The sequence below is a fragment of the Pristiophorus japonicus genome, chromosome 9 (assembly GCF_044704955.1).
Source record: "Pristiophorus japonicus isolate sPriJap1 chromosome 9, sPriJap1.hap1, whole genome shotgun sequence".
Taxonomy (NCBI): domain Eukaryota; kingdom Metazoa; phylum Chordata; class Chondrichthyes; family Pristiophoridae; genus Pristiophorus; species Pristiophorus japonicus.
Genome location: NC_091985.1, coordinates 213,106,078 through 213,131,082, shown reverse-complemented (window position 1 = coordinate 213,131,082; position 25,005 = coordinate 213,106,078). Strand labels below are relative to the sequence as shown.

The 25,005-nt window shown below is 46.7% G+C and overlaps 1 pseudogene; it reads right to left on the bottom strand.

Annotated features, from left to right (window-relative positions):
- Positions 1-897: 897 nt before the first annotated feature.
- Positions 898-25,005, bottom strand: part of LOC139274113 (zinc finger protein 721-like) — a 367,939-nt pseudogene continuing 343,831 nt past the window's right edge.

The following is a 25,005-nucleotide window of genomic DNA, read 5'->3' as shown; positions in this document are numbered from 1 at the left end:
CCTCTTGAATATATCCATCGAATTGGACTCAACAACTTTCTGTGGTAGAGAATTCCACAGTTTCACAACTCTCTGGGTGAAAAAGTTTCTCCTCATCTCGGTCCTAAATGGCTTGCCCCTTATCATTAGACTGTGACCTCTGGTTCTGGACTTCCCCAACATCGGGAACATTCTTCTTGCATCTAACCTGTCCAGTCCCGTCAGAATTTTATATGTTTCTAATTTATATGTTTCTATGAGATCCCCTCACATTTTTCTAAATTCCAGTGAGTATAAACCTAGTTGATCCAGTCTTTCTTCATATGTCAGTCCTGCCATCCCGGGAATTAGTCTGGTGAACCTTCGCTGCACTCCCTCAATAGCAAGCACGTCCTTCCTCAGATTAGACCAAAACTGCACACAATACTCAAGGTGTGGCCTCACCAAGGCCCTGTATAACTGCAGTAAGACCTCTCTGCTCCTATACTCAAATCCTCTCGCTATGAAGGCCAGCATACCATTTGCTTTCTTTACTGCCTGCTGTATCTGCATGCCTACCTTCAATGACTGATGTACCATGATATCCAGGTCTCGTTGCACCTCCCCTTTTACTAATCTGTCACCATTCAGATAATAATCTGCCTTCCTGTTTTTGCCACCAAAATGGATAACCTCACATTTATCCACATTACAATGCATCGGCCATGCATTTGCCCACTCACCTAACCTGTCCAAGTCGCCCTGCAGCCTCTTAGCATCCTCCTCACAGCTCACACTGCCACCCAGCTTAGTGTCATCTGCAAACTTGGAGATATTACATTCAATTCCTTCGTCTAAATCATTAATGTATATTGTAAATAGCTGGGGTCCCCGCACTGAACCTTGCGGTACCCCACTAGTCACTGCCTGCCATTCTGAAAAGGACATGTTTATTCCCACTCTTTGCTTCCTGTCTGCCAACCAGTTCTCTATCCACATCAATACATTACCCCCAATACCATGTGCCTTAATTTTGCACACTAATGTCGTGTGGGACCTTGTCAAAAGCCTTTTGAAATTTTAAATACACCATATCCACTGCTTCTTCCTTACCCACTCTACTAGTTGCATGCTCAAAAAACTCGAAGATTTGTCAAGCATGATTTGCTCTTGGAGAAATCCAGGAATCGACTCACTGTATGTAGGAAACAAAGCTGATTTATTTGACAGTTATTTGACAGAGGGTGCAGAAAAGATTTACAAGAATGATTCCAGGGATGAGGGACTTCAGTTACATGGATAGACTGGTGAAGCTGGGGTTGTTCTTCTTAGAACAGAGAAGGTTGAGAGGAGATTTGATAGAGGTGCTCTAAAATCATGAGGGATCTGGACAGAGTAGTGAGAAAATATTTCCATTGGCCGAAGGGTCGAGAACCAGAGGACACAGATTCAAGGTGATTGGCAAAAGAACCAAAGGCGACATGAGAAATAACTTTCTTTAAGCAGCGAGTGGTTAGGATCTGGAATGCTTGGCCTGAAAGGGTGGTGGAGGCAGATTCAATCGTGGCTTTCAAAAAGGGAATTGGATAAGTACCGGAAATAAAGCATTTCCAGGGCCACAGGGAAAGGGCGGGGAGTGGGACTTGCAGAGAGTCGGCACGAGCTCGACGGTCCGAAAGGCCTCCTTCTGTGCTGTAACCATTCTATGATTCTATGATATCCAGAAAATTAAACTCCAGCCCAGTTATAGGGATTAATTACACCAGCAGCAACAAACCCCAACGGTCCGAGTGAACAGGGTTCAGTCCTGGATGTGATTAACGGCAATAATATCAGCAGAGTCCAACCCCTGCAGTTACTTGTGAGCTTGCTGGTGTCTCATCAGGATGGATGACTGAGTGAAGCCCTTCCCACACACGAGACAGGTAAACGGCCTCTCCCCGGTGTGAACTCGCTGGCGTTCCAGCAGGTGGGATGATCGCGTGAATCCCTTCCCACACTCGCAGGTGAACGGCCACTCCCCAGTGTGAATGCTTTGGTGTATCCGCAGGTTGGATGACTGAGTGAATCCCTTCCCACATACGGAGCAGGTAAACGGCCTCTCCCCAGTGTGAATTCGCTCGTGTACCAGCAGGTGGGATGAACGAGTGAATCCCTTCCCACACGCGGGGCAGGTGAACGGCCTCTCTCCGTTGTGACGGCGTCGAAGAGTTTCCAGCGCAGAGGGGCAATTGAATCCCTTCCCACAGTCCCCACATTCCCACGGTTTCTCCATGGCATGGATGTCCTCGTGTCTCTCCACGTTGGACGATCAGTTGAAGCCTCGTCCACATACACAACAATATACGGTTTATCCCCGCTGTGAATGGTGCGATGTTTTTCAGGCTGTGTAACTGGTTGAAGCTCTTTCCACAGGCAGTGCACTGGAACACTCTCACTCGGGTGTGTGTGTCTCGGTGCTTTACCAGTCACACTGATGTTTGAAATCTTTTCCCACAGACAGAACAGACAAACGTTTCTCCTTCCACAGTCAAAGGCCGATGATATACAGGTGAATCGAGTGACTGTGATTGGTTCGAGTTTCCCATCTGTAAACCTCTTTTTCTAATATTCTGTAAAAGGAGTTTACAAAAGTCAGCACTGAGGACAGACAATCCTAGTTTCTATGGAACATTCTTTCCTCTCTTGTTCCCCAAAGCTGTAAATTCCCATCCCACACACTCTCCCTCCATCCTGTGCTGAAATCCAAACTCATCGCACCACCTCCATCATTTCTTTCTTCCATCTGCAGTTTTCTCACTCCCTCTTCTCTGGTTGGGTTCAGTTTTACATCCTGTGTGTGCAGACTGAGAATAAATGAGGAAATGATTTTCTCTCGAGGTCACTGGGACCCTAAAGCTCCCCTCTGCTCCTGTACCAAGATGGCCGCGCAGGTGCCCTGATCCTGTCCAAGAATTCGGCTAGTTACCCTGAGTGGTCAGGTCTATCAGCACAAGTCAAACATGTATTCTGCAGGCTCATATTCGGGGCCTGAGGCCTACATCAGGTGTTTATGAAGCTGCCCAACCCACCCAGGGGTCCAATTCCTCCGCTGAGCCCACAAGCTCCTACCGACTCGCAGAACGTCTCTTCTGCCTCAGACCACCTCCACCACTGGCACTGCGCCTGCTCAGAGCACATCCTGGTCCCGTGTCTGGGCTCCTGGTGTCATTGATGGAGCACTTTACACCTGCGCGGGGTATTGTGGCTACAGAAGTAAATGTCGCAACATTTGGTAGTGAAATGGATTGATTCAGGACAGACAGCAGGGATTATTGCAGGAAATAACACAGTGCAGTGAGAAAGGAAATGCAATGGATGTTGTGTAGATGGATTGTCAAAAGGTGTTTGATAAGGTGCCGGACAGGAGGCTTGTTGATCAAATTAAGGCTCATGGTATTAAAGGAAGTGGGGTAGCGTGGAGAGGAAGTTGGGTAAAGGGCAGAAAACAGAGAGTAGTGGTTAATGGATGTTCTTCAGACTGGAGGGATGTAAACAGTGGTGTCCCCCAGGGTCAGTGTTGGGACCATTGCTCTTAATATAGAGACAGGATCTGGGCTCGGGAATAAGCACATAAGAATTAGAAGCAGGAGTAGGCCATTTGGCCCCTCGAGCCTGCTCCACCATTCAATAAGATCATATTGATTCATCAATTGATCCACCGCTATGAAAAACAATAAGAATAAAACCGGACGGACCACCCGGCATCGACCTCCGCACCGGCTACGGACCCGACAACGGCACACCCAGCCCAGTCTTTCTCATCAACATCTGGGGACTTCTGCCAAAAATGGGAGAGATGTCCCAGACTAGTCAAGCAACAGTCGGACATAGTCATACTCACAGAATCATACCTTTCAGCCAATGTCCCAGACTCCTCCATCACCATCCCTGGGTATGTCCTGTCCCACCGGTGGCGGCACAGTAGTATACAGTCAGGAGGGTGTGGCCCTGGGAGTCCTCAACACCGACTCCGGACCCCATGAAGTTTCGTGGCTTCAGATCAAGAATGGGCAAGGAAACCTCCTGCTGATTACCACCTACCGCCCTCCCTCAGCTGATGAATCAGTGCTCCTCCATGTTGAACATCACTTGGAAGAAGCACTGAGAGTAGCAAGGTGCACAGAATGTACTCTGGGTGGGGGACTTCAATGTCCATCAAGACTGGCTCACTAGTGACTGAGCTGGCCGAGTGCTGAAGGACATAGCTACTAGACTGGGCCTGCAGCAGATGGTGAGAGAACCAATACGAGGGGAAAAACCTACTTGCGCCCATCCCTTCGGAAAGAGCGCTAGAGTGGGAGCAGCGGTAAGCCTACAAAGGGCGTGAGTCAGCCGAGCAGCGGGACTTCGGAAAGGGCGAGAGAGTGGGAGCAGCGGTAAGCCTACAAAGGGCGTGAGTCAGCCGAGCAGACAGCCGAAACAGCACCAAGTGACCTGGGAGGATAAGAAATAAAAAGATTCAAAATGTGACATCAAAGGAAAGCAGATAAGTGATTGGTTGGTCAGTTTTTCGCTCTTTTCTTGGGCATTGGTTTAAATTAAGAGCTGGGATTAAAAATCTAAACTTTCAAAATGTGAAAACTTAATTAATTGAATACATTCGAGATGGCAGGGCAGCAATGTGTTACTGCTGCTGCATGTGGGAGCTGGTTGACCCCATTGAGGTCCACGGCGACCACATCTGCAGTAAGTGTTGGCTGCTCGAGGAACTTCAGCTCCACGTTGATGAGCTGGAGTCCGAGCTGCAGACACTGCGACACATCAGGGAGGGGGAGAGTTACCTGGACCCTGTGTTCCAGGAGGCAGTCACACCCCTTAGATTCATCAATTCAAATTTGGTCATGGTTAGGGACAGGATGGTGTGACTACGAGCGAGTGCCTTGGTACAGGAGGCCATTCAAGTGGGGGGAGTAAAAAGAAATGTTGTAGTGATAGGAAACAGTATATTTTCGGAGATAGATACTGTTCTCTGCAGCCATGAGCGTGAGTCCCGAAGGCTGTGATACCTGTGCAGTGCCAGTGTTAAGGACATCTCCTCTGGGCTGGAGAGTGGGAGGAGGAAGATCCAGTTGCCGTGTTCCACGTAGGGACCAATGACATAGGTAGAACAAAGAAAGAGGTTCTGCTGAGGGATTTTGAGCAGCTAGGAGCTAAATTCAAAAGCAGAACCACAAAGACAATAATCTCTGGATTACTACCCGAGCCACGAGCAAATGTGCATAGGGTAAATAAGATCAGAGAGATGAACACGTGGCTCAAAGACCGGTGTGGGAGAAATGGGTTTCGATTTATGGGACACTGGCACCAGTACCGGGGCAAGAGGGAGCTGTTCCGTTGGGACGGGCTTCACTTGAAGGAGCCTTGTGCTAGTGAGCTGGCGAAGTGAATAACTAGGGCTGTAAAGAGGCCTTTAAACTAAATAATGGGGGGGGGTGACGGGTAGGTTCAGGTGAGCAGAAATTTTAAAAGTCAAAGAGCAAGGAGAAGGCAATAGAGCAGGGTAGTGGTGGGGGAAATGATAACCAGACTGTGACAGGAAGGGACAGAATGTATAAAAATAAGAGTGTAACAGACCGTGGGGTCAAAGCAGGGAAAAATGGTAAAAAGACAAAATTAAAAGCTTGTTATCTGAATGCATGCAGCATTCGTAACAAGATAGATGAGTTGACAGCACAAATAGATACAAATGGGTATGATCTAATAGCCATTACAGAGACGTGGTTGCAAGGTGACCAAGGCTGGGAACTAAATATTCAGGGGTATTTAACAATTCAGAAAGATAGACAGAAAGGAAAAGATGGGGTAGCTCTGTTAATAAACGATGAGATCAGTGCAGTAGTGAGAAATTATATTGACTCAGAAGCTCAAGATGCAGAATCAGTTTGAGGGAAGATAAGAAATAATAAGGGGAAGAAGTCACTGGTGGGCGTAGTCTATAGGCCCCCTAACAGTAGCTACACTGTTGGATGGAGTATAAATCAAGAAACAATGGAGGCTTGTAAGAAAGGTATGGCAATAATCATGGGCAATTTTAATCTTCATATTGATTGGACAAATCAAATTGGCCAAGGTAGACTTGAGGAAGAGTTTATAGAATGTATCTAGGATGGTCTCCTTGAACAGTACGTTGCGGAACCAACCAGGAAGCGGGCTATCTTAGATCTGGTGGTGTAATGAGACAGGATTAATAAATGATCTCATAGTAAAGGATCCTCTAGGAAAAAGTGAACATAACATGGTTGAATTTCAAATTCAGTTGGAGGGTGAGAAAGTCAGATCTCAAACCAATGCCCTGACTCTAAATAAAGGCGACTACAAAGGTATGAAAACAGAACTAGGGATGTTTACTGATGACTGAACGGTGTTCAGTTGGATTGAAAACTCCTCAGATAATGGGGCAGTCCAAGCCCGCATACAGCAAGACCTGGGCTGATAAGTGGCAAGTCTCTTCAGGCAGCTGTGTCTGGATGCAGGGGGTGAAACCGAATCCATGATTCGGTTTCCAGGCAAGTGCCAGGCAATGACTATCTCCAACAAGCAAGAGTCTAACCACCGCCCCTTAATATTCAATAGCATTACTATAGCCGAATACCCTACCATCAACATTCTGGGGGTAACCTTTGACCAGAAACTTAACTGGACCTGCCACATAAACACTGTGGGAACAAGAGCAGGTCAGAGGCTGGGTATTCTACAGCGAATGTCTCACCTCCTGACTCCCCAAAGCCTCTTCCACCAAGGCACAAGCCAGGAGTGTGATGGAATACTCTCCACTTGCCTGGATGAGTGCAGCTCCAACAACATTCAAGAAGCTCGACATCATCCAGGACAAAGCAGCCCGCTTGATTGACACCCCATCACCAACTTAAACATCCACTCCCTCCACCACCAGCACAACGTGGCTGCAGTGTGTACCATCTACAAGATGCACTGTAGCAACTAGTCAAGGCTTCTTCGACAGCACTTCCCAAACCCGCGACCTCTATCATCTCGAAGGACAAGGGCAGCAAGCACATGGGAACACCATCATCTCCACGTTCCTCTCCAAGTCATACAGCATCCTGACTTGAAAGCATATCACCATTCTTTCATTGTCGCTAGGTCAAATTGCTGGAACTCCCTCCCTAACAGCACTGTGGCACTACCATCACCACACGGACTGCAGCAGTTCATGAAGATGGCTTACCACCATCTTCTGAAGGGCAATTAGGGATGGGCAATAAATGGTGGCCCTGCCAGTGACGCCCACATCCCGTGAACGTATAAAAAAAAGTTGGCTTAAGTCGACTGGGAAAATAGATTCAAGTGCGAGACGGTTGAGAAGCAGTGAAAGACAATAAAGAAGATATTTCATAACTCAACAAAAATATATTTCAGTGAGAAGGAAAAACTTTAAGCGAAGGGAGAACCATCCGTGGCTAACTGAGGAAGTAAAGGATGGTATCAATTTGAAAACAAAGGCATACAAAGTGGCCATGATTAGTGGGAGGCCAGAGCATTGGCAAATTTTAAAAAACAGCAAATGATGACTAAAGAAATAATAAAGAGAAGGAAGATAGATTATGAGAGTAAATTAGCAAGCAATATAAAAAAGATAGTATGAGCTTCTACAGGTATATAAAAAGGATAGGGTAGCTAAAGTAAACGTTGGTGCTTTAGAGGAAGAGACTGGGGAATTAATAATGGGGAACATGGAAATGGCAGAGACTTTGAACAATTATTTTGTATCAGTCCATGGTAGAAGACACTAAAAACATCCCAATAATAGATCATCAAGGGGCTATAGCAAGGGAGGAACTTAAAAGCAATCACTATCACAAAAAAAGGGCTCAGTAAAATAATGGGACGAAAGGTGGAAAAGTCCCCTGGACCTGAAGGCTTACAACCTAATGGTCCCTCTACACTGTCCCATCAAATACTCTCAGGGCCGGCACAGCACAGGTTGGATACATAGTAAAGCTCCCTCTATACTGTCCCATCAAACAATGCCAGAGCAGATACAGCACAAGTTAGATACGGAGTAAAAATCTCTCTACACTCCCACTATCAAACACTCCCAGGGAGGTACAGTATGTGTTAGATACAGAGTAAAGCTTCCTCTACACTGGCCAACAAACACTCCAAGGGCAGGTAAAGCATGGGTTAGGCAGAGGGTAAATCTCCCTCTATACTCCCCTATCAAACACTGCCAGGGCAGGTACAGCACAAGTCAGATACAGAGTAAAGCTCCCTCTACATGGTCCCATCAAACAATGTCAGGGCAGGTACAGCACAGGTTAGATACAGAGTAAAGCTCCCTCTACACTGCCCCATCAAACACTCCCAGACCAGGTACAGCACGGGTCAGAAACAGAGTAAAGCCTTGTCTACACTATCCCATCAAGCACTACCAAGGCAGGTAAAACACGGATTAGATATAGAGTAAACCTCCCTCTACCATGTCCCATCAAACACTCACAAGGCAGCTACAGCACGGGTTAGGCAGAGAGTCAAGCTCCCTCTACACTGTCCCATTAAATACTCCCAGGGCAGGTACAACACGGATTAGATACAGAGCAAATCTCCCTCTGCACTGTCCCATCAAAAACTCAAAGGGTAGGTATAGAACATAAGAAATAGGAGCAGGAGTAGGCCATTTGGCCCCTCGAGCCTGCTACGCCATTCAATAAGATCATGCCTGATCTGATCCTGGCCTGAACTCCACTTCCCATAACTATGGACTCCCTTATCGTTCAAAAATCTGTCTATCCCCACCTGAAATATATTCAATGACCCAGCCTCCACAGCTCTCTGAGGTAGAGAATTCCAAAGATTCACGACCCTCAGATAAGAAATTCCTCCTCATTTCAGTTTTAAATGGGTGACCTCTTATTCTGAAAATATGCCCCTTAGTTCTAGATTCCCCAACAAGGGGAAACATCCTCTCTGCATCTACCCTGTCAAGCACCCTTAGAATCTTATACATTTCAATAAGATCATCTCGATGTCTTCTAAACTCCAATGCATATAGGTCCAACCTGCTTTATCTTCCTTCATATGACAACCCCTTCATCTCAGCAATCAACCTCGGGAACCTTCTCTGAATTACCTCCAGTGCAAGTATAGCCATAGAGAATGACCCCTCCTTAAATAAGGAGACCAAAACTGTACGCAGTACTCCAGGTGTGGTCTTACCAATGCCCTGTACCGTTGCAAAAGGATTTTCTTACTTTGATACTCCATCCCCCTTGCAATAAAGGCCAACATTCCATTTGCGTTCCTAATTAATTGCTGTACCTGCATACTAACTTTTTGTGTTTAATGTACAAGGACCCCCAGATCCCTCTGTACCACCGCATTTTGTAATCTCTCCCCATTTAAAATAATAATTTGCTTTTTTATTTTTCTGACCAAAGTGGATAACCTCACATTTTCACGCATTATACTCCATCTGCTAATTTTTTGCCCACTCACTTAGCCCATCTATATCCCTTTGTAGATTCTTTGCGTCTTGCTCACAACTTGCTTGGTTAGCACAGGTTAGATACACAGTAAATCTCCATCTACATTATCCCATCAAACGCTCCCAGCGCAGGTACAGCACGGGTTAGATACAGAGTAAAGCTTCCTCTGCACTGTCCGAAAAACACTGCCAGGGCAGGTACAGCAAAATTAGATACAGAATAAAGCTCCCTCGACACTGTCCCATCAAAGGACCGGTATAGCACGGGTCAGATACAGAGTTTAGTTCCCTCTACACAGCCCCATCGAACACTCCCAGAACAGGTACAGCAGATGTCAGATACAGAGTAAACCTCCCTCTACACTGTCCCATCAGACACAACTAAGGCAGGTACAGTACGGGTTAGATACAGAGGAAAGCTTTCCCTACACCGACCCATCAAAGCTCACGGGGCAGGTACAACACGGGTTAGATACAGAGCAAAGCTGCCTCTGCACTGTCCCAAAAACACTGCCAGGGCAGGTACAGCACGGGTTAGAGAGTAAAGCTCCCTTACAGTGTCCAATCTAAAATTCTCACGGCAGGTATAGCACGGGTCAGATACAGAGTATAGTTCCTGCTACACTGCCAATCAAACACTCCCAAAGCAGGTACAGCATGGGTCAGAAACAGAGTAAAGCTCCGTCTACACTGTCCCATCAAACACTTGCAGGGCAGGTAGAGCATGGATTAGATAAGAGTAAACCTCCCTCTATACTATCCCATCAGACATTCCCAGGGCAGGTACAGCACGGGTTAGGCAGAGAGTAAAGCTCCCTTTACACTGTCCCATCAAACACTCCCAGGGCAGGTATAGAACATAAGAAATAGGAGCAGGAGTAGACCATTTGGCCCCTCGAGCCTGCTCCGCCATTCAATAAGATCATGGCTGATCAGATCCAGGCCTCAACTCCACTTCCCCGCCCGCTCCCCATAACCCTTGACTCTCTTATCTTTCAAAAATCTGTCTATCTCCACTTTAAATACATTCAATGACCCAGCCCCCACAGCTCTCTGAGGTAGAAAATTCCAAACATTCACGTGCCTCCCAGAAGAAATTCCTCCTCATCTCCGTTTTAAATGAGCGACCTCTTATTCTGAAAATATGTCCCCTAGTTCCAGGTTCCCCCACGAAGGGAAACATCCTCTCTGCATCTACCCTGTCAAGCCCCCTCAAAATCTTATATGTTTTAATAAGATCACCTCTAAGTCTTCTAAACTCCAAGGAGTTTTGGGCTAACCTGCTCAACCTTTCATCTCAGCAATCAACTTCGTGAGACTTTCTCTGAACTGCCTCCAGTGCAAGTATATCCTTCCTTAAATAAGGAGACCAAAACTGTACGCAGTACTGCAGGTGTGGTCTTACCAATGCCATGTACAGTTGCAGCAGGACTTCCCTACTTTTACACACCATCCCCCTTGCAATAAAGGCCAACATTCCATTTGCCTTCCAAATTAATTACAGGAACTGCATGCTAAATTTGTGTGTTTCATGTACAAGGACCCCCAGATCCCGCTGCACCACCGCATTTTGTATTCTCTCCCCATTTAAATAATAATTTGCTTTTTTATTTCTCCTACCAAAGTGGATAACCACACATTTTCCCACATTATACTCCATCTGCCAAAGTTTTGCCCACTCACTTAGCCTGTCTATATCCTTTTGTAGATTATTTGCATCCTCTTCACAACTTGCCAGGTTAGTTAGGTTAGATACACAGTATATCGCCGTCTACATTATCCATCAAACATTTCCGGGGCAGGTACAGCACGGGTTAGATACAGAGTAAAGCTCCCTCTACTCTGTCCCATCAGACACACCCAGGGCAGGTACAGCACGGGTTAGATACAGAGTAAAGCTCCCTTTACCCTGTCCCATCAAACACTCCCAGGGCAGGTACAGTATGGCTTAGATAGAGAAAAGCTCCCTCTAAACTGTCCCGTCAAACAGTCGCAGGGCAGGTACAGCATGGATTAGATACAGAGTAAACCTCCATCTACACTGTCCCATCAAACACACCCAGGGCAGGTACAGCATGGGTTAGATACAGAGTAAAGCTCCCTCTAAACTGTCCCATCACACACACCCAGCGCAGGTACAGCATGGGTTAGATACATTGTAAAGTTCCCTCTGCACTATCCCATCAAACACTCCCAGGACAGGTACAGCACAGGTTAGATGCAGAGTAAATCTCCCTTATTACAACAGTGATTACAATCCAAAAGTACTTCATTGGCTGTAAAGCGCTTTGAGAGGTCCGGTGGTCGTGAAATGCACCAAATAAATCCAAGTCTTTCTCTCTCTACACTGTCCCATCAGACACTGCCAACCCATCATGAGCACGGCTCAGGAAGGTTGGTTGCTAGGCACTGCAGTGATGTCATAAAACAGGGCCATTCAGCCCAGCGGGTCCTCTCCGGGTCCCTTTAAAGGTGGAGAGCTGGGACATCCTGTCTCAACACACATCCCCCTGTTCATACTGAGAATCCCCAGGGAAGGGCCAGGGCCCAGAGTGTGGAACGCAACCAAGGAGGAAAGAGGAGGAGACACGGTGCAGTGTGGGAGATGAGGGAGGAGTCTGCTCATTCCCAGGGGCAGATCAGACAAAGTGCTTTGAGTGGTGGGTCCAGCAGTTAAACTGAAATGAAACCATAGGAATTAATAAAGATCCAATCCAAGGGAACAAGCAATGGGTCACTGGGCAGAAATCACAACCGGCCCAAAGTTATTCAATGGGCGAGCATCGATTGCTTATTGTGGGAAGTTCCACACTTCAACCATCCTTTGAGTGAAAAAGTGTTTCCTAACATCTCTCCTGAATGGCCTGGCACTGGTTTGGACTTCCAGAAGGCATATGACAAGCTGTCACATAAAAGGTTACTGCACAAGATAAAAGTTAACGGGGTTGGGGGTAATATTAGCATGGATAGAGGATTGGCTAACTAACAGAAAACAGAGAGCCGAGATGAATGGTTCATTCGCGGATTGGCAATCAGTAACTAGTGGGGTGTCGCAGGGATCAATGCTGGGACCCCAACTATTTACAATCTATATAAACAACTTGGAAGAAGGGACCGAGTGTAACGCAGCCAAGTTTGCTGACGATACAAAGATGGGAGGAAAAGCAATGTGTGAGGAGGACACAAAAAATCTGCAAAAGGACATAGACAGGCTAAGTGAGTGGGCAAAAATTTGGCAGAAAGAGTATAATGTTGGAAAGTGTGAGGTCATGCACTTTGGCAGAAAAAAAATCAATGAGAAAGTTATTATTTAAATGGAGAAAGATTGCAAAGTGCTGCAGTACAGAGGGACCTGGGGGTACTTGTACATGAAACACAAAAGGTTAGTATGCAGGGGCAGCAAGTGATCAGGAAGGCCTATGGAATCTTGGCCTTTATTGCAAAGGGGATGGAGTATAAAAGCAGGGAAGTCTTGCTACAGCTGTACAGGGTTTTGGTGAGGCCACACCTGGAATACTGCGTGCAGTTTTGGTTTCCATATTTACAAAAGGATATACTTGTTTGGAGGCAGTTCAGAGAAGGTTCACTAGGTTGATTGCGGAGATGAGGGGTTGACTTATGAGGAAAGGTTGAGTAGGTTGGGCCTCTACTCATTAGAATTCAGAAGAATAAGAGGTGATCTTATCGAAACGTATAAGATTATGAAGGGGCTAGACAAGGTGGATGCAGAATGGATGTTTCCACCTATAAGGGAGACTAGAACTAGAGGGCATAATCTTAGAATAAGGGACCGCCCATTTAAAACTGAGATGAAGAGAAATTTCTTCTCTCAGACGGTTGTAAATCTGTGGAATTCGCTGTCTCAGAGTGCTGTGGAAGCTGGGTAATTGAATGGATTTAAGATAGAGTTAGAAAGTTTCTTAACTGATAAGGGAATAAGGGGTTAAGGGGAGTGAACAGGGAAGTGCACCTGAGTTCATGATCAGATCAGCCATGATCGAATCAAATGGCGGGGCAGGCTCGAGGAGCTGTATGGCCCACTCCTGTTCCTATTTCTTATGTTTTTATGATTTTACTGTTATGTCCCCTCGTCCTAAACACCAACCGCAGCAGAATAAATTTCTCTCTATGTACCCTAGCAATTGATTTCAAAATCACAATAAATTCCCACAGATTAGGTGGAGTATGGGCTAGATACAGAGTAAAGTTCCCTCTACACTGCCACAGGGCAAACTTCGGTGTTCGTCCCGACCGCGCTGGGCAGCTTATCAATTCAAATTCAGCAGCAGTACAATCTGCCACTGCACTGAAAACTTTCCACCCACAGCTCCTGATCAGTTTCAGATTAAAGCTTCTTCCAAACTGTCTCATTAAACACTCCCAGGGCACAGACAGCACGAATTAGATACACAGTAAATCTGTGTCAGAGGAAACTGTACCCCAGTGAGAGTCTATCAGAGGAACTGTACCCCAGTGAGGGTCAGTGCCAGAGGAAACTGTACCCCAGTGAGAGTCAGTGCCAGAGGAACTGTATCCCAGTGAGAGTCAGTGCCAGAGGAAACTGTACCCCAGTGAGAGTCAGTGACAAAGGAAACTGTACCCCAGTGAGAGTCAGTGCCAGAGGAACTGTATCCCAGTGAGAGTCAGTGCCAGAGGAAACTGTACCCCAGTGAGAGTCAGTGACAAAGGAAACTGTACCCCAGTGAGAGTCATTACAATTCAAAATATCTTCAGTTAGCAGCAACAAATTGCATTTATATCGCGCTTTAAACATAGTAAAATGTCCCAAGGCACTTCACATAGAAACATAGAAAATAGGTGCAGGAGTAGGCCATTAGGCCCTTCGAGCCTGCACCACCATTCAGTAAGATCATGGCTGATCATTCCCTCAGTATCTATTTCCTGCTTTCTCTCCATACCCCTTGATCCCTTTAGCCATATCTAACTCCCTTTTGAATATATCCAATGAACTGGCATCAACAGCTCTCTGCAGTAGGGAATTCCACAGGTTAACAACTCTCTGATGAAGAAGTTTCTCCTCATCTCAGTCCTAAATGGCTTACCCCTTATCCTTAGACTGTGTCCCCTGGTTCTGGACTTCCTCAACATTGGGAACATTCTTCCAGCATCTTACCTGTCCAGTCGCATCAGAATTTTATATGTTTCTATGACATCCCCTCTCATCCTTCTAAACTCCAGTGAATACAGGCCCAGTCGATCCAGTCTCTCCTCATATGTCAGTCCTGCCATCCCGGGAATCAGTCTAGTGAATCTTCGCTGCACTCTCTCAATAGCAGGAACGTCCTTCCTCAGATTAGGAGACCAAAACTGAACACAATATTCCAGGTGAGGCCTCACCAAGGCCCTGTACAACTGCAGTAAGACCTCCCTGCTCCTATATTCAAATCCCCTAGCTAGGAAGGCCAACATACCATTTGTCTTCTTCATCGCCTGCTGTACTTGTATGCCAACTTTCAATGACTGACACCCAGGTCTCGTTGCACCTCCCATTTTCCTAATCTGCCGCCATTTAGATAATATTCTGCCTTTGTGTTTTTGCCACCAAAGTGGATAACCTCACATTTATCCACATTATACTGCATCTGCCATGCATTTGTCCACTCACCGAACCTATCCAAGTCACCCTGCACCCTCTTAATGTCCTCCTCACAGCTCACACCGCCACCCAGCTTAGTGTCATCCGCAAACTTGGAGATATTACACTCAATTCCTTCATCTAAGTCATTAATGTATATTGTAAATAGCTGGGATCCCAGCACTGAGCCCTGCGGCACTCCACTAGTCACTGCCTGCCATTCTGAAAAGGACCCGTTTATCCCGACTCTCTGCTTCCTGTCTGTCAGCCAGTTCGCTATCCAACTCAGTACATTACCCCCAATGCCATGTGCTTTAATTTTGCACACCAATCTCTTGTGTGGGACCTTATCAAAAGCCTTTTGAAAGTCCAAATACACCACATCTACTGGTTCTCCCTTGTCCACTCTACTAGTTACATCCTCAAAAAATTCGAGAAGATTTGTCAAGCATGATTTCCCTTTCATAAATACACGTTGACTTGGACTGATCCTGTCACTGCTTTCCAAATGCGCTGTTATTTCATCTTCAATAATTGATTCCAACATTTTCCCCACTACCGATGTCAGGCTAACCGGTCTATAATTACTCGTTTTCTCTCTCCCTCCTTTTTTAAAAAGTGGGGTTACATTAGCTACCCTCCAGTCCATAGGAACTGATCCAGAGTCGATAGACTGTTGGAAAATGATCACCAATGCATCCACCATTTCTAGGGCCACTTCCTTAAGTACTCTGGTATGCAGAATATCAGGGGGATTTATCGGCCTTCAATGACATCAATTTCCCTAACACAATTTCACGCCTATTAAAGGATTTCCTTCAATTCCTCCTTCTCACTAGACCCTCGATCGCCTAGTATTTCCGGAAGGTTATTTGTGTCTTCCTTTGTGAAGACAGAACCAAAGTATTTGTTCAACTGGTCTGCCATTTCTTGGTTCCCCATTATAAATTCACTTGAATCTGACTGCAAGGGACCTACGTTTGTCTTCACTAATGTTTTTCTCTTCACTTATCTATAGAAGCTTTTGCAGTCAGTTTTTATGTTCCCAGCAAGCTTCCTCTCATACTCTAGTTTCCCTCTCCTAATTAAACCCTTTGTCCGCCTCTGCTGAATTCTAAATTTCTCCCAGTCCTCAGGTTTGCTGCTTTTTCTGGCCAATTTATATGTCGCTTCCTTGGATCTAACACTATCCTTAATTTCCCTTCCATTTTATTTTTACTCCAGACAGGGATGTACAATTGTTGAAGCTCAAACATGTGATCTTTAAATGTTTGCCATTGCCTATCTGCTGTCAACCCTTTAAGTAGCATTTGCTAATCTATTCTAGCCAATTCACGTCTCATACCATCGAAGTTACCTTTCCTTAAGTTCAGGACCCTAGTCTCTGAATTAACTGTGTCACTCTCCATCTTCGTAAAGAATTCTACCATCTTATGGTCACTCTTCCCCAAGGGGCCTCGCACAACAAGATTGCTAATTAGTCCTTTCTCATTACATAGGATCGTTATCAAACAAAATTTGACACCCAGTCACATAAGGAAATATTAGCACAAGTGACTAAAAGCTTGTTCAAAAAGGTAAGTATTGAGAAGCATTTTAAAGGTGGAGAGGTTTAGGGAGGGAATTCCAGAGCGTATGGCCTCGGCAGCTGAAGGTACGGCCACCAATGTTGGAGGGATGAAAATTGGGGCTGTGCAAGAGGCTAGAATTGGAGGAAAGCAAAGATCTCTGAGGGTTGTAGGGCTGGAGGAGGTTACAGCAACAGGGAGGGGCAAGGTCCTGGATGGATTTCAAAACAAGGATGAGAATTCTGAAATCGAGGCATTGATGGACTTGGAGCCAATGTAGTCCAGCGAGCTCAGGGGTGATGGGTGAATGGAAATTGGTACAAGTTGGGATGAGACGGCCGAGGAAAGATTGAGTAGAATAGGCCTATATTCTCTGGAGTTTAGAAGAACGGAAGGTGACATCATTGATACATATAAAATTCTTAGAGGAATTGACAAGGGCTGGATAGTCTAGAACTTGAAGTCCTAGTATTAGAATAAGAGATCAGCCATATAAGACTGAGATGAGAACATCTTTCTTCACTCAGAGTTGTGAATCTTTGAAATTCTCTATTGAATAGAGATCTGACTAAATGGCGGAGCAGACAGTAGGGGTCCTATGGCCTACTCCTGCTGCTACTTCTTGTGTTCTTGAGTAAGGATACGGCAGGAGTGTTTTTGATGAGCTTAAGTTTGCGGACAATGCGAGGTGTGAGGCCGATCAGGAGAGCATTGCAATAATCCAATGTAATGGTAACAGAAACATGGATGAGGGTTTGAGCAGTTGAGCTGAGGAAGGGGCAGAGACCGGCGATGTTATGGAGCTGGAAGTAAACGTACTTGGTGATTGAGGAAATATGGGTTCGGAAGCTCATCTCAGGGTTAAGTACGACGCCAATCAATAAATTACAACTCTCCATATCTCTGTTTCAGTATATTCGAATACTACATATCTCTAGTAATCAATTAATTGGAAATGCTTCAATATTAGTCATTATCAATATATTTAGTTATAATTCTAAATGTTCATGAATGAATAATTGATTCTGTCAGTGATAGGCCGTGCTGGTATTTCAGATTGGTCTGTGCATCGTGATCAGTGAATTGACGACATGCTTCCAGTTCAATCTTTCCATTGGCTTTCTCACCAGATGGGAAATATTTGAACATTGAGATCTGATGGTGTCGGTGTGAGTTCAGTCCCACCGAATGTACAGAGATGGGTCCATCTGCTGGGCTCTGCCTCAAACTGGAGTCACCTCTTAGATCAAAGCCCTTTACTCTAAAACACACACAAGATTCACTGTGACTGTGTGTTTAGAGACAGAAACTGATCTCACTTCACATCCCATTGCACGGCCTCATGCTGGATAATTATGCTCGGTGGTCAGTCTCTCCCAGTCTCATTTCCTGCCTTACCTTGTAACCTGTGTGTACTGTCTACAGGACCGGTGTGTATCTGAGTAAATGGTACTTTCTCTTACCTTTCTCCCCAGTCGATCTATTGAAGCGCTTTCAATCGGAAGGGGCTCCCTGGTTGGTGCTCTCACAATCCTGTGCTGGTTCACCGGCTGTTGTTCCTCAATCCACAATCCCTGTTTCCTTCCAGCTGTGGAACATTCGCAATCACTCCGCCATTCACCGGGAGATCTAATTATGGCAGGGCAGAAAATTAGAAGATTATTAATGTTGTGAAGTAGAATGTAGTGTAAAGTGTTTTTCCAATGTTTCAGAAAAGTATATGCCCAGTATTTCTGTTTGATTTTATCCTTTTCCTCAGATCCCAGTCCCGCCCGTCTGGACTTACAGAAAATCACCAGAATTCTCCCCGGATTACACACTAACTGATCTCACTGGGCCCCCGGGTTACACACTGTCTCATCTCACTGGGCCCCCAGGTTACACACTGACTGATCTCACTGGGCCCCCGGGTTACACACTGTCTGATCTCACTGGGCCCCCGGGTTACACACTGACTGATCTCACTGGGCCCCCGGGTTACACACTGTCTGATCTCACTGGGCCCCTGTGTTACACACTGTCTGATCTCACTGGGCCCCCGGGTTACACACTGTCTGATCTCACTGGGCCCCTGGGTTACACACTGTCTGATCTCACTGGGCCCCCGGGTTACACACTGTCTGATCTCACTGGGCCCCTGGGTTACACACTGTCTGATCTCACTGGGCCCCCGGGTTACACACTGTCTGAGCTCACTGGTCCCCCGGGTTACACACTGTCTGAGCTCACAGGGCCCCCGGGTTAGAAACATAGAAAAAATAGGTGCAGGAGTAGGCCATTCGAGCCTGCACCGCCATTCAATAAGATCATGGCTGATCATTCCTTCAGTACTCCTTTCCTGCTTTTTCTCCATACCCTTAACCGTACGAGCCATATCTTACTCCCTCCTGAACATATCCAGTGAACCAGCATCAACAACTCTCTGCGGCAGGGAACTCCACAGGTCAACAACTCCGAGTGAAGAAGTCACTCCCCATCCCAGTCCCAAACGGCTTACCCCCCCATCCCAAGACCATGCCCCCTGGCTCCGGACCCCCCCAACATCGGGAAAATTCCTCCCGCATCCAACCCGTCCAGTCCCGTCAGAATCCTATATGGAGATGGCAGAAACTCTGAACAAATATTTTGTATCTGTCTTTACGGTAGAGGACACTGACAATATTCCAACAGTGGATAGTCAACATAGAAACATAGAAACATAGAAAATAGGTGCAGGAGCAGGCCATTCAGCCCTTCTAGCCTGCACCGCCATTCAATGAGTTCATGGCTGAACATGAAACTTCAGTACCCCCTTCCTGCTTTCTCGCCATAACCCTTGATCCCCCGAGTAGTAAGGACTTCATCTAACTCCCTTTTGAATATATTTAGTGAATTGGCCTCAACTACTTTCTGTGGTAGAGAATTCCACAGGTTCACCACTCTCTGGGTGAAGAAGTTTCTCCTCATCTCGGTCCTAAATGGCTTACCCCTTATCCTCAGACTGTGACCCCTGGTTCTGGACTTCCCCAACATTGGGAACATTCTTTCTGCATCTAACCTGTCTAAACCCGTCAGAATTTTAAACGTTTCTATGAGGTCCCCTCTCATTCTTCTGAACTCCAGTGAATACAAGCCCAGTTGATCCAATCTTTCTTGATAGGTCAGTCCCGCCATCCCGGGAATCAGTCTGGTGAACCTTCGCTGCACTCCCTCAATAGCAAGAATGTCCTTCCTCAAGTTAGGAGACCAAAACTGTACACAATACTCCAGGTGTGGCCTCACCAAGGCCCTGTACAACTGTAGCAACACCTCCCTGCCCCTGTATTCAAATCCCCTCGCTATGAAGGCCAACATGCCATTTGCTTTCTTAACCGCCTGCTGTACCTGCATGCTAACCTTCAATGACTGATGTACCATGACACCCAGGTCTCGTTGCACCTTCCCTTTTCCTAATCTGTCACCATTCAGATAATAGTCTGTCTCTCTGTTTTTACCACCAAAGTGGATAACCTCACATTTATCCACATTATACTTCATCTGCCATGCATTTGCCCACTCACCTAACCTATCCAAGTCACTCTGCAGCCTAATAGCATCCTCCTCGCAGCTCACACTGCCACCCAACTTAGTATCATCCGCAAATTTGGAGATACTGCATTTAATCCCCTCGTCTAAATCATTAATGTACAATGTAAACAGCTGGGGCCCCAGCACAGAACCTTGCGGCACTCCACTAGTCACTGCCTGCCATTCTGAAAAGTACCCGTTTACTCCTACTCTTTGCTTCCTGTCTGACAACCAGTTCTCAATCCACGTCAGCACACTACCCCCAATCCCATGTGCTTTAACTTTGCACATTAATCTCTTGTGTGGGACCTTGTCGAAAGCCTTCTGAAAGTCCAAATATACCACATCAACTGGTTCTCCTTTGTCCACTTTACTGGAAACATCCTCAAAAAATTCCAGAAGATTTGTCAAGCATGATTTCCCTTTCACAAATCCATGCTGACTTGGACCTATCATGTCACCATTTTCCAGATGCACTGCTATGACATCCTTAATAATTGATTCCATCATTTTACCCACTACTGAGGTCAGGCTGACCGGTCTATAATTCCCTGTTTTCTCTCTCCCTCCTTTTTTAAAAAGTGGGGTTACATTGGCTACCCTCCACTCCATAGGAACTGATCCAGAGTCAATGGAATGTTGGAAAATGACTGTCAATGCATCCGCTATTTCCAAGGCCACCTCCTTAAGTACTCTAGGATGCAGTCCATCAGGCCCTGGGGATTTATCGGCCTTCAATCCCATCAATTTCCCCAACACAATTTCCCGACTAATAAAGATTTCCCTCAGTTCCCCCTCCTTACTAGACCCTCTGACCCCTTTTATATCCGGAAGGTTGTTTGTATCCTCCTTAGTGAATATCGAACCAAAGTACTTGTTCAATTGGTCTGCCATTTCTTTGTTCCCCGTTATGACTTCCCCTGATTCTGACTGCAGGGGACCTACGTTTGTCTTCACCAACCTTTTTCTCTTTACATACCTATAGAAACTTTTGCAATCCGCCTTAATGTTCCCTGCAAGCTTCTTCTCGTACTCCATTTTCCCTGCCCTAATCAAACCCTTTGTCCTCCTCTGCTGAGTTCTAAATTTCTCCCAGTCCCCAGGTTCGCTGCTATTTCTGGCCAATTTGTATGCCACTTCCTTGGCTTTAATACTATCCCTGATTTCCCTAGATAGCCACGGTTGAGCCACCTTCCCTTTTTTATTTTTACGCCAGACAGGAATGTACAATTGTTGTAATTCATCCATGCGGTCTCTAAATGTCTGCCATTGCCCATCCACAGTCAACCCCCTAAGTATCATTCGCCAATCTATCCTAGCCAATTCACGCCTCATACCTTCAAAGTTACCTTTCTTTAAGTTCTGGACCATGGTCTCTGAAATTACTGTTTCATTCTCCATCCTAATGCAGAATTCCACCATATTATGGTCACTCTTCCCCAAGGGGCCTCGCACAATGAGATTGCTAATTAATCCTCTCTCATTACACAACACCCAGTCTAAGATGGCCTCCCCCCTAGTTGGTTCCTCAACATATTGGTCTGGAAAACCATCCCTTATGCACTCCAGGAAATCCTCCTCCACCGTATTGCTTCCAGTTTGGCTAGCCCAATCTATGTGCATATTAAAGTCACCCATTATAACTGCTACACCTTTATTGCATGCATCCCTAATTTCCTGTTTGATGCCCTCCCCAACATCCCTATTACTGTTTGGAGGTCTGTACACAACTCCTACTAACGTTTTTTGCCCTTTGGTGTTCTGCAGCTCTACCCATATAGATTCCACATCATCCAAGCTAATGTCTTTCCTAACTATTGCATTAATCTCCTCTTTAACCAGCAATGCTACCCCACCTCCTTTTCCTTTTATTCTATCCTTCCTGAATGTTGAATACCCCTGGATATTGAGTTCCCAGCCCTGATCATCCTGGAGCCACGTCTCCGTAATCCCAATCACATCATATTTGTTAACATCTATTTGCACAATTAATTCATCCACCTTATTGCGGATACTCCTTGCATTAAGACACAAAGCCTTCAGGCTTGTTTTATTAACACCCTTTGTCCTTTTAGAATTTTGCTGTACAGTGGCCCTTTTTGTTCTTTGCCTTGGGTTTCTCTGCCCTCCACTTTTCCTCATCTCCTTTCTGTCTTTTGCTTTTGTCTCCTTTTTGTTTCCCTCTGTCTCCCTGCATTGGTTCCCATCCCCCTGCCATATTAGTTTAAATCCTCCCCAACAGCACTCGCAAACACTCCCCCTAGGACATTGGTTCCGGTCCTGCCCAGGTGCAGACCGTCCGGTTTGTACTGGTCCCACCTCCCCCAGAACCGGTCCCAATGCCCCAGGAATTTGAATCCCTCCCTGCTGCACCACTGCTCAAGCCACGTATTCATCTGCGCTATCCTGCGATTCCTACTCTGACTATCACGTGGCACTGGTAGCAATCCCGAGATTACTACTTTTGAGGTCCTACTTTTTAATTTAGCTCCTAGCTCCTTAAATTCGTTTCGTAGGACCTCATCCCTCTTTTTACCTATGTCGTTGGTACCAATGTGCACCACGACAACTGGCTGTTCTCCCTCCCATTTCAGAATGTCCTGCACCCGCTCCGAGACATCCTTGACCCTTGCACCAGGGAGGCAACAAACCATCCTGGAGTCTCGGTTGCGGCCGCAGAAATGCCTATCTATTCCCCTCACAATTGAATCCCCTATCACTATCGCTCTCCCACTCTTTTTCTTGCCCTCCTGTGCAGCAGAGCCAGCCACGGTGCCATGAACTTGGCTGCTGCTGCCCTCCCCTGATGAGTCATTCCCCTCAACAGTACTCAAAGCAGTGTATCTGTTTTGCAGGGGGATGACCACAGGGGACCCCTGCACTACCTTCCTTGCACTACTCTTCCTGCTGGTCTTCCATTCCCTATCTGGCTGTGGACCCTTTCCCTGCGGTAAGACCAACTCACTACACGTGATACTCACGTCATTCTCAGCATCGTGGATGCTCCAGAGTAAATCCACCCTCAGCTCCAATTCCGCAACGCGGACCGTCAGGAGCCGGAGGTGGACACACTTCCCGCACACGTAGTCGTCAGGGACACCGGAAGTGTCCCTGAGTTCCCACATGGTACAGGAGGAGCATAACACCCGACCGAGCTCTCCTGCCATGTCTTAACCTTTAGATACACTTAAACTGGTAATAACAATGTTAAAAGTTACTGACCAATATAAGAAGAAAAAGAAAAACTACTCACCAATCACCAGCCAATCACTTACCCCCTAGGCTGTGACGTCACCTTTGTATCTTTGCCTTCTCCCTGTAGCTGCACCAGTACGCCTCTCGCCGACCCTGGACTCGCGCTGCTCCGAGCTCCCGCCTCCTCGACCTGCTCGAACTGCTCGACTCCCGCTGGCCTTTATAGGCCTCTCGCCGACCCCGGACTCGCGCTGCTCCGAGCTCCCGCCTCCTCGACTGACTGCTCGAACTGCTCGACTCCCGCTGGCCTTTATAGGCCTCTCGCCGACCCCGGACTTGCGCTGCTCCGAGCTCCCGCCTCCTCGACCTGCTCGAACTGCTCGACTCCCGCTGGCCTTTATAGGCCTCTCGCCGACCCCGGACTCGCGCTGCTCCGAGCTCCCGCCTCCTCGACCTGCTTGAACTGCTCGACTCCCGCTGGCCTTTATAGGCCTCTCGCCTATAGTGGCTATAGTGGGGGAGGAACTTAATACAACCACAATCACTAAGGAGGTTGTACTCAGTAAGATAATGGGACTAAAGGCAGATAAATCCCATGGACCTGATGGATTGCATCCTAGGGTCTTGAGAAGTAGCGGCAGGGATTGTGGATGCATTGGTTGTAATTTACCAAAATTCCCTAGATTCTGGGGAAATCCCAGCAGATTGGAAAACTGCAAATGTAACACCCCTACCCAAAAAAGGAGGCAGACAAAAAGCAGGAAACCACAGACTAGTCAGCCCAACATCCGTGGTTGGGAAAATGTTGGAGTCCATTACCAAAGAAGCAGTAGCAGGACATTTGAAAAGCAAAATTCGGTCAGGCAGAGTCAGCATGAATCCATGAAGGGGAAGTCATGTTTGACAAATTTGCTGGAACTCTTCCAGGATGCAACGAACAGGGCGGACAAAGGGGAACCAGTGAATGCGGTGCACCTGGACTTCCAGAAGGCATTTGACAAGATGCCACATAAAAGGTCACTGCACAAGTTAAAAGTTCACAGAGTTGGGGGCAACACAGTAGCATGGATAGAGGACTGACCAACCAACAGAAAACAGAGAGTCGGGACGAATGGTTCACTCCCTGGTTGGTAACCAGCAACCAGTGGGGTGCCGCAGGGATCAGTGCCGGGACCCCAACCATCCACAATCCACATCAACGACTTGGAAGAAGGGGCCGAGTGAAACGCAAGTTCCCCGACGACACAAAGATGGGAGGAAAAGCAATGCGCGAGGACACAAAAAATCTGCAAAAGGACATAGAAAGGCCAAGTGAATGGGCGAAAAACCTGGCAGATGGAGTACAATGCCGGAAAGTGAGGTCACGCACCCTGGCAGAAAAAAAAATCAAAGAGCAAGCCATTCAAATGGAGAAAGATTGGAAAGCACCGCAGCACAGCGGGACCTAGGGGCACTCGTGCATGAAATGCAAAAGGACAGCATGCAGGTACAGCAAGTGATCAGGAAGGCCAATGGAATCCCGGCCCCCACCGCAAAGGAGCCGAAGCACAAAAGCAGGGAAGTCCCGCCACAGCCACACAGGGCATTGGCGAGGCCACACCCGGAACAACACGTGCAGTCCCGGCCTCCACACCCACGAAAGGACACACTTGCCCCGA